Raw genomic sequence first — 9,878 nt, 5'->3', positions numbered from 1 at the left:
GTCATCAAAGCCAGAGGTGGGTAATTCATGTCCCGTGAGAAAAAGTCCAGGCCAAGATTTTGTTTCTACCGACCAGCTGAATATCAAGAGTCACAGTCACAGAGGACTCAATTGGTTGATTTAAACAAAATCTTGGTCTGGATTTTTACTTTCTGTACCTGAACTACCCACCTCTGATCACAATGCATGACTAAAAAAATCCTTTCAATGCCAGACATGCACACAGCACACGCAAGATGGATGAAAGAGTCAAAGGGAATTATGGAAATTAAATTATCTGAGTCAATTGTGCATTTTCGTCGATTCTCCAGATGACTTTTTATTGCGTACTAGCTGACCCACTTTAAAAAAATAAAAACCCAAATTCGTGGTTCTGTTCTGGATAAGTGGTTGCAGGACGGATGGTTGTTTCCTTATTTGTTTCGTTCTCCATCTTCCATCCTTGTCTTCCTTTCTTCCAGGAGAGCTGTCCTGATCACGCACAGAGTCTGCATTTTCGCTCAATCTATAATTCATAAGACATCTAGAGTAGTGAAATATACAGGGAGACGTTGCCTCTGGAGTGGCCTGCGGAGCCTCAGATCCCACAGGGACTCAGAAAAATCATCGAAGAGACGGCTTCCAGGCAGTAATGGACCTAGTAATGCTAATTGCTTTTGCATGTCCTTGGACTCGCAGACCAAGTTTGATTTCACAAAGCACAGTAAAGGTAGACGAGAGGTTATGAACTTCGTATAAATGATCTTATTCCTATTTTCCCAAGGCAAGTGCTTTTCATGTAGTGGAGATAAATGTCAGATAAGTATGAGGCATGAAGTTGGAGTGCTGGAGTCCAGGCGCACGGAGCCTGGTGTGTCATAGAGTAGGTTTCCGGTTCAGGTCTGAAGAGTATCTCTATTGTGAGGTAATCGGCTGGTGCACGTAAGTGAAATTTCGAGCTGTACAAATGGGAGAAGGTCTGCTGACCAACAGAAACTTTAAAGGCATTGTTATTCTACAAAGGTCTAATTGTTCTACAACTTTACGATATTGCTTGAATTTCAAAAGGACAAAGATTTTCCAAAAGACATAAAGAATGAAATACTTGGAGTCGCTTGTTCTTAATACACTGAGATCAGGCTTCCAGTGAAGTTGCAGTGCGGTGTGAAAAACACAAATAATTCTTGCTTCATTCAGCGAGGTCTGTTATACTGCTGTGAAACAAAATGCATATCAACCTGGAGCTGACAGTTAGGTGGAAAACCAACAGTTTAGAGGTCGCTGGGGTTGGGAGATCAACACAGGTCAGCCCAGAGCCGTCCATCATGTAGACAATGGGTTGGATGGAATAGAAGGTGAAGGAATTCTGGGGTGACGACCACTTTAAGGAGGTCATGGACCACAGAAGATCCAGAACAAAAGGCGTGCCATATCTAACATTGGATGAGACAAGGTACCATGGCAAATCATGAAAGATTATCTTCCACTCAATCAGTGATTCACTAGTCACCTAAAATGGCATTTAGATAACCTTGCCCTACAACCATCAGTAATGTCTCCACAACTGCTTTAACGATGATCAATGAGATCAAAAAGCTGAAAGCACAGGTTCTGGGGAGCTGCCGGGTGGAGTCCTCAAAAAATGTGATACCTCTACTGCAGAAGAGCATTGTGCTCAATGAATGAAAGTTTTGACTATGCAGTTGCGTATTTGGGTAAACTTGGCAAATGATGAGAAGACCACTGATGATTGTAGAAATGAAAGGGGCTTGGGATTTAACGAGAGTCCATCAAAGACATCTCAGACATCGAAAAACCAAGCTCTGTCACTAACAGTGTATTTAGCAAAATGCTAATGCCGCAAATGTGGACGTCATGCTAATGTACACCCACCACCTCCTGCGGCTAATTCGCTGGATACAACCTGCACTGAGCGGGATGTGCCATGGAGCTATCTTCATTTAGCACAGAGTGTTCAAAGGGAGAGCTGCATCCTTCTTGGTCCCCATAGGTGGGCGTGCTCTCCAGCCCAAACTGGATGGGGAATTCAGAGCAAGCACAAGCTTTCCTATGACCGACACCAAAGGACATTTCTGTAAGGCCGTCTCTCCACGCCCCATTCTACCAGGGATAGTCGTACACTCACAGTAACTGGCCTGCCAACCTCAATAGAAGCACAAATAAACAGGCAATGGAAAGTGCCCTAAACAGATGTTTAAAGGATGTGTTGTCCATTTTGAGATTATATTACTGAACATGAGAAAAGTTTTTCAGGACGTTCGCAGATGGTTTGTAAATTTACAGCATTGAAAAGTAAGGGATGGTAAGTCACTTTATACGATCTATGTGTGTGTTTTTTGTTACAAACCGAACAGCGTTGTCTGTTAGAAGCGATGTCTTCATAGGGGTGGAGCTCGCCTCTGTAATGTAGAGCAGCACAGCTGACAGCAAGCACCAGGCTTCCCCGTCAAACATGCCTGCAATAAGCTGCATCCCTTTCAAAGAAGCACAGAGATGTGGTGCAATCAAATCTCATGAAAGAATGTTCAGCATTTCGCTGAAAGAAGCAGATCCATCCATTTTCTGCAACCACTCATCCTATTCAGGGTCATGGGTTTCCAGAGCTGATCCCAGAGGCTTTCGCAGACACAGGGAACAGCCCAGGATGGGGCACCAACCCATCACAAGGCACACACACACACCAGTCACTCACACAACAGTCAATCACACATGCACACCTATGGGCAATTTGGTAACTCCAATTAGCCTCCACATGTTTTTGGACTGTGGGGGGTAAAACCAGATCACCCAGAGGAAACCCCTTGATGACACAGGGAGAACATGCAAACTCCACACACATGGAACCCAGGCAGAGACATGAAACCTGGTCCCAGAGGTGGAAGGCAGCACTGCTAACCACTGCACCACCATGCCGCCCCAAGAAGTAGATCTGAAAGAAATAGCATCATTGAGTAAGTAAAAACACAGAGAAAAATGACTTATCATACAGTAAACGGTTCATGAAAACTGGTGGAATGGGACCCTGAGACAGGTGCTCTGTTTCTGTCTGTAACATTTATGGTTTCCTGGACTGTATCCCCATTTAATGGTATATACTTGATTGATTAGTTTGCTGTTCTTGATTTCCTAGATTGTATTTCAGTGATTGGTTGATGTACTTGCATTCATGGAATATGCTTCAGCGATTGGTTGATTGACTTGCATTGGCGCATGATTGATTGGTTATTCTACTTGACTGAAAGCACCTGCTGTGGTGAAGAACTTATTCTTGCTGGACTGGCACACATGTCAGTTTTCCTTCATCCAAAATTATTCTACATCAATAATGCTGAAAGGAATAAAACATCCTGGGCTCCATCTTCTCCTCTGAATGCTAAAGATCCGGGGTAGAACTAAGGCTTCATATTAGTACCTTTGCAATGAAACTCCTGAGAACCCCAGAGATAGACAACAGACCCTGCTGGTACTTTGATGGTATGTGAGACAAGCGCTGCATAACAACCAGGACTAATCAGGACATTTGTAGTCTGTTGAGCTCTTCGTGTGAACCAGTGCGATGGGATTCATCCTCGCAGTATATCCCAGAGACAACAAAGAGCTCAGTCACCGCGGTTTAATGGCAAACTGTGTGTAAGTTTGCCATCGAACTGTCCCAATCAGGCTCTGTCTGGTGTGCACGCCAATGAGCCAAGCTTGTATGTCAGCTCTGGGGATCATCTGGAGAAGCCATTTGTGGCTGGTGATGTCACCGCGTCCTGAAAAGCTTCAAGGAGAAAAGCACCCAACTTGTTCCATTAACCGTCGGCTGCTGCCGCTGTCGTGACCGAGGTGGCACCATTATCGCCTATGATTGTACGTGCGTGTCAGTAATTAGCGCGACTGACAGGCTTGCGGCTGGAAGCCACATGGTACATAGGGTACGTGGGAGGAGGAGAAGCCCGGTAATCTGAATGTCTAGGTCTTTGATTTAAATAGCTGGCCTACAGGTGGTTATCTAGGTTGGGAATGGCTCACTGCTCTTATCCCAGAGAAACGGCCTAACTAGAACTGGAAAGAAGCGTGAACATATTTTGGGAAAACCGTCCTCACTAAGAAATAACCAGGAATGAGGGAAGTAAGTGTGAATACGAATGTGTCTGTGTTCTGTACTGTGAGAAGAAATTATGTCTGTGTGACTCCTCCCCCCAACTTTTGTACATATCATACAGTTTAATATTCCCCAGCGGTCCCATTGTTAATACTCCTGTCGCACTTGTCTGTGTTTTTGTGTTCAGCTGCTTCCAGATTCTGGTGCTTGACTGGCGATCAAGTGTCAGCAAATTCCTGTGCAGAAGCTCTTAATAAACAGCATGGAGTCAGTTTTAAAGCAGTAGTAGTATAATGCAAAGGGTCTTTGTAAAGTAAAGAAGCTATACCTCTTTTTTTGCGTCATAATATTGAATAATGTTAAGGAGCAACTTCTTATTGTTTAAAAAGCAGCATGGCTCGGTGGAATCAATTTACCACCTTGGGAAGAGGCTCTTAATTTGCCTACTTAAAAAACAGATTAACGTTAAACTTATTAAACCACTAGAAGTTTGGTCTAATACAGGCCTGGGAAACGCCACCAGACTGTATGCAACCCACAAGACAGATGATCTGGCTCAGAGGCATTTCACAATCTCTAGACAGCAATTACTTGTTTTCATGTGATAAAACAAAGTGACATAAACTTGCAGGGCTGTGTATTGGCGAGAATCTGGCAACATGATATGTATCATGATATAAGGGGTATGGATCAGTATATTGTGATATATTGTGATACTGTAAGCGAGGCGATGTATTCTGATATTTTAAATCTAATTTTAGGAAAACTGTCATAATGTAAGTAACACACCACTGTGTGCATATAATCTGAGTTTTAAAAAAGTTGACTTTTTTATGTAATCAGATCAGAGGCATCTGCATTTGTAATTATTACAGTCCCTGTAACCGTCCAAGACGACAACACGACTTTTTGTGCAGTCAGAGCTAAAAACAAGCATTTGACTATATCAGTAAAAAAAAATAATAAATGCTCTTGCCAAAATGAGCCCACACTTCAGCTCTGTACGCCACGTAGCCGGACCAACTCCATTGAACCATCGCTAACATTACTAGCCGACTATGTTTGCTAATGCAAACATTAGCGGTGCGCCCTTACGCTACTTCCCACCTCAGTTTACGTTGTTATCTTGGAGTGGAAAAGTCACTTAAAAGATTTCAACGCTGCTATCTAATGGTCGAGAGTTTAAATACAACACAAAATGAACCACTGTCTGCCACGAATCTTTGCATGTAAACTTTTGATATAAAAATTGATGCAGTGTTTTTGAGAATTGACATCGCATGAGGTTCAGTCATTTAGTTTGGCCTTCAAAGGATGTTAAAATATTGAAATGATTTCCCCACCCCTGATTTATTAGATGCACTGTGGATCACCAAGTACAATGGTCAAGCAGTAGGCCAGCCAAGCGGCATTGTCCATGGCTTGGATGCTCGCCGAGTGACCATGGGATTGTGGGCTGTCTGTAGCACAAACGGAGGCAGATGGATCGCTCAACCCATCAGCGCTCAAGACCTCCAATTGCCATGTTGTCCTTTCAGAGGACCAGCAGATGAATCACGTCTTAGGTCATGTCTATGCTGGCGATGTGACCACCTGGCAGCTGTTTGGCAGTTTCCTGCTCCCAAAGATAGTTAAGTCGGTGATCATTTCCCTCTGTTCTCTCCAGGAAATGTTCTGTGTTGTCATTAATCAGTAATGCTTAGCAGCCTGAAAGGATCTGTGTATCTGGACGGACAGCATTAGGACGTCCCCGTGACCTTTTGGACAGGAAGCTGAGGTCAGGGAGAGATATTTCCCCTAGTATGATATTGACATTGGCAGCTTCTGCACATCTGCTAAAGGCATTGCATCATCCACAATTCTTGGGAGTTAGGGAGGGTGTTGGGGCTTCTGTTGGTGGTGGTGCGAAATGAAAATGCCCCACAGAGGCAGTAAATAAGTTTACTGCATCAGGTTCATTTGCTTTCTTTATCCGTCGTTGAGCTGATGAAGGCTACGATGCTACTTGTTTTACGGCATCATTTCAAAGCGTCAATGAGAAAGTCCGTGGGTTTTTCTCATTAGAGAGTATGCAAAGACCGTGTTTGTGATCTTAGCAAGACTGGTTTCTCTAACTTGTCTCCCAAGAATGAACATTGGCCGCAATGAACCATGGGATTGGTCTCATTTGCAAGGATGCAGCCAATGTGTCCCTTACATTTGGATCAGGGCAAGAACGACATCCGGAGATTTTAACTGTCCTCTGTACTTCTGTTCTTGAGTATTGGAACTGGTCTTCGGCGATGGAAGATGATGTCAAACGGGTACATGAGAACATAAATACGGTCAAGTACCCATAGTTTCCTCAATGCCTCGGTAATAGCGGGCATCCCCAGCTTCAACATCATGATCTGGTAAAGGCCACCGACAGAACCAACAGAGATTGAGGCCTGCCATTCCGCAGGTGCAATAGGCTCTACCCGAGGAAGATGGGGGGGCTTTTAACATGGGCATGCTTTCACACCGCTCTCCACGTCGTCCGCTCCTCATGGTGAGTGTCTGCTCCACGCATGGCGGCTTGTTGCCTCCATCTCAAAACGGCCGCAGGAATTTCCCCAGGCTGCAAGGCGTTTTTCCCGGCTTGGATGAAGAGGTAAGGGACCAGCCTGGAAATCGCTCATGAGCACAGTCTGTTATTAATTATGGCTCCAGCGGCCTGCCGTTGAGCTAATCAAAGTGTTTCGTCTGATGATCGTGCAACGCCACACAACGCGTTTTCTTGAGGAATCGGGGGCAGGATAGCCAAGCGACATGCTCACACACAGGGAGTCATACCTGAATTTTAAAGATGTGCCTTGATTTTGACATCCAGAGATCTCCCACAACCAGGATCCCTTATCTAAACTATCTAACTCATTAAGTCTTAAACATCTATTCTAATCTTTTGGTATAACATTAATTCAGCTCTTTCAGAGTAGTTCCGGCCGGTGAAATTGTTATACCTATTTTCTACAAGAAAGAAACCATGAATTTGCTGAGCTGAACACAATGTTCAAAAACTTTCAAAAAGTCTCTTTTTGGTTGTTCTAACAAAGAACTTCTAGTTATACTTCCAAGATTCACAAAATTCTGAGAAATGTTCTCAAATAATGTATCCCACGGGCTGTGTGAGTTTGGGAAATTAGCTGTCCGTGTTCGGGAGTTACGCTGAAGCTAGCAAAAATCGCACAGGGCTGCTAGACCAGGCAGGTTCCCAGGCCAAACAGAGGATCATTCTTCATAGACAGGCAGCGGCCCACGTGCGACCCCCAGCGAGGTCACGGCTCACTGAGGCTGACCCTGACCCCGGAAGGGCCCCCCCAAGAGGACTGCCCCCAGAGGGTACCTTGGACTGATGATCTATCCTTCTGAACCAAACCAACCCCCACCCCCAACATCCTGGAGCGGGAAGCAAGATGAGAGGCTACAGCATTGGTACCGATGGAAGGGGTAATATACACCCCCACCCCCACCCCACCCCCACCAATATAACGAAAGGCTATGTTACACCACCCCATTACAAACAGATTAGTTAGACAGGCAGATCTTTGCATTTACACCATCACACGTCATCATGCCAGGATCAGCCGCCGAACGATGGTCATCTTCTTCTGCTCCAGCCAAAGGTGGTTCTGTACCCAAGCATCCTGCAGAGTGCTGAGTCACTGTGATGTGTGTGTGTGTGTGTGTGTGGGGGGGGGGGCGTCCTTTCACCATTCTGACCTCATTCCCACTCTTTCGTCCCACAATTTCCACGGCAGATTTTACGCATTACTGTAAAAGTCGCCTGCCAGGCCTGGCTAATGATTTGACTGGATTCCTCCTCGTGGTTCCCATCATTGTGGCCACCCCCCCCCCCCCACTGCTTGCACAGAGGCCAATGCTCATAACTTCAGTTGCCCTCCCTTCCCCAAAGACTATTCAGTTTGTCCATCTCCCAGCAGCAACAAGGTGAGCGAACAGTCTGAACATAATAAACTAAAACAGCGGTTCTCGCTCTAGCAAAGGAACAATGGAAACTTCAGACACATCGTCTATAGAATTAAAGCTCAGAGCACCTCACAGCTCTGTATTTGTGCCGTTTTAAACTGGCACGAAATGCTTCCTTAGGCATGGATATCGATGAGTAGCAAAGATCTTCGTGATGGAAACCCGATCCCAGCAGCCATGGGTCACGGGGGGGGGGGGGGGGGGGGGTCCTTTCTCCAGGGTGGGGGGAGGGCAGAGGGTAGACAGTCTCACTTATGTTCATGTGTGACAAAAAAAAAACTTTTGACACTCTTGGACTAACAAAGAATAAGGCATTTGGCATCGCGGAAATGTCCCTGCAGGATGTCATTGAACACACACACACACACACACACACACATACTGTGGGGACTTTCCATTCATGTCATGGCAAAAACCCTAATACATACATACATACATACAGACATACATACAGACAGTCTGACTGACTTCCCTCATATCTCTCACTCAACCTTGCCCTTCTGGGGCTCTTGTTCTGGGTAAATGGTGTCACTAGAGTCTCCTTTCAGTATAAAATAATACAGAAGATCTATAAACGTTTTGGCAGGTCTTGTGGGTGATAAACTGTCCGTGTGGCCAGCAGGTGACAGGTTTGAGTCTTGAGTCTTTATAAAACAGCCAACCATATAAACAAGAGCTGAATGATTAATTTAAATGTGTGTTTATAATTTAGGTTGAGATGCTAATCCTACTGTAGTGTTTTGAGAATAACACTGTCTCAAGGACAGCAGCAAGTGAGCAACAGGACAAAAATGCTAACAAATCTATCCTGCTTTTCATCTCTCACTCCAGTGCAGACTTCTGGCCGGACTCGGTAGGGACTCACTCCAGGATAGACTTCCGGCCGGACTCGGTAGGGACTCACTCCAGGATAGACTTCCGGCCGGACTCGGTAGGGACTCACTCCAGGATAGACTTCCGGCCGGACTCGGTAGGGACTCACTCCAGGATAGACTTCCGGTCGGACTCGGTAGGGACTCACTGCAGTATAGACTTCCGGCCGGACTCGGTAGGGACTCACTCCAGTATAGACTTCCGGCCGGACTCGGTAGGGACTCACTCCAGTATAGACTTCCGGCCGGACTCGGTAGGGACTCGCTCCAGGATAGACTTCCGGCCGGACTCAGTAGGGACTCGCTCCAGTATAGACTTCCGGCCGGACTCAGTAGGGACTCACTCCAGGATAGACTTCCGGTCGGACTCGGTAGGGACTCACTCCAGGATAGACTTCCGTCCGGACTCAGTAGGGACTCACTGCAGTATAGACTTCCGGCCGGACTCGGTAGGGACTCACTCCAGGATAGACTTCGAGCTGGACTGGGTAGGAACCGCAGTCTACACTTATGACTCCATTACATGAACGTAGAAGAAAGTTTGATATTGGGGGAGACACAGTTTAATCATTTACATGCAAAGGTGCATTTATTAGGGGTGGCATGGTGGTGCAGTGGTTAGCACTGTTGCCTCACACCTCTGGGACCCGGGTTCGAGTCTCCGCCTGGGTCACATGTGTGTGGAGTTTGCATGTTCTCCCCATGTCATCGTGGGGTTTCCTCTGGGTACTCCGGTTTCCCCCCACAGCCCAAAAACATGCTAAGGCTAATTGGACTTGCTAAATTGCCTGTAGGTGTGTGAGTGAATGGTGAATGGTGTGTGAGTGTGTGCTGTGATGGGCTGGCCCCCCATCCTGGGTTGTTCCCTGCTTCGGGGATAGGCTCCGGACCCCCCGCGACCCAGTAGGATA

This window comes from Brienomyrus brachyistius, chromosome 7 (assembly GCF_023856365.1).
Source record: "Brienomyrus brachyistius isolate T26 chromosome 7, BBRACH_0.4, whole genome shotgun sequence".
NCBI lineage: Eukaryota > Metazoa > Chordata > Actinopteri > Osteoglossiformes > Mormyridae > Brienomyrus > Brienomyrus brachyistius.
This window is presented reverse-complemented; position numbering follows the sequence as displayed.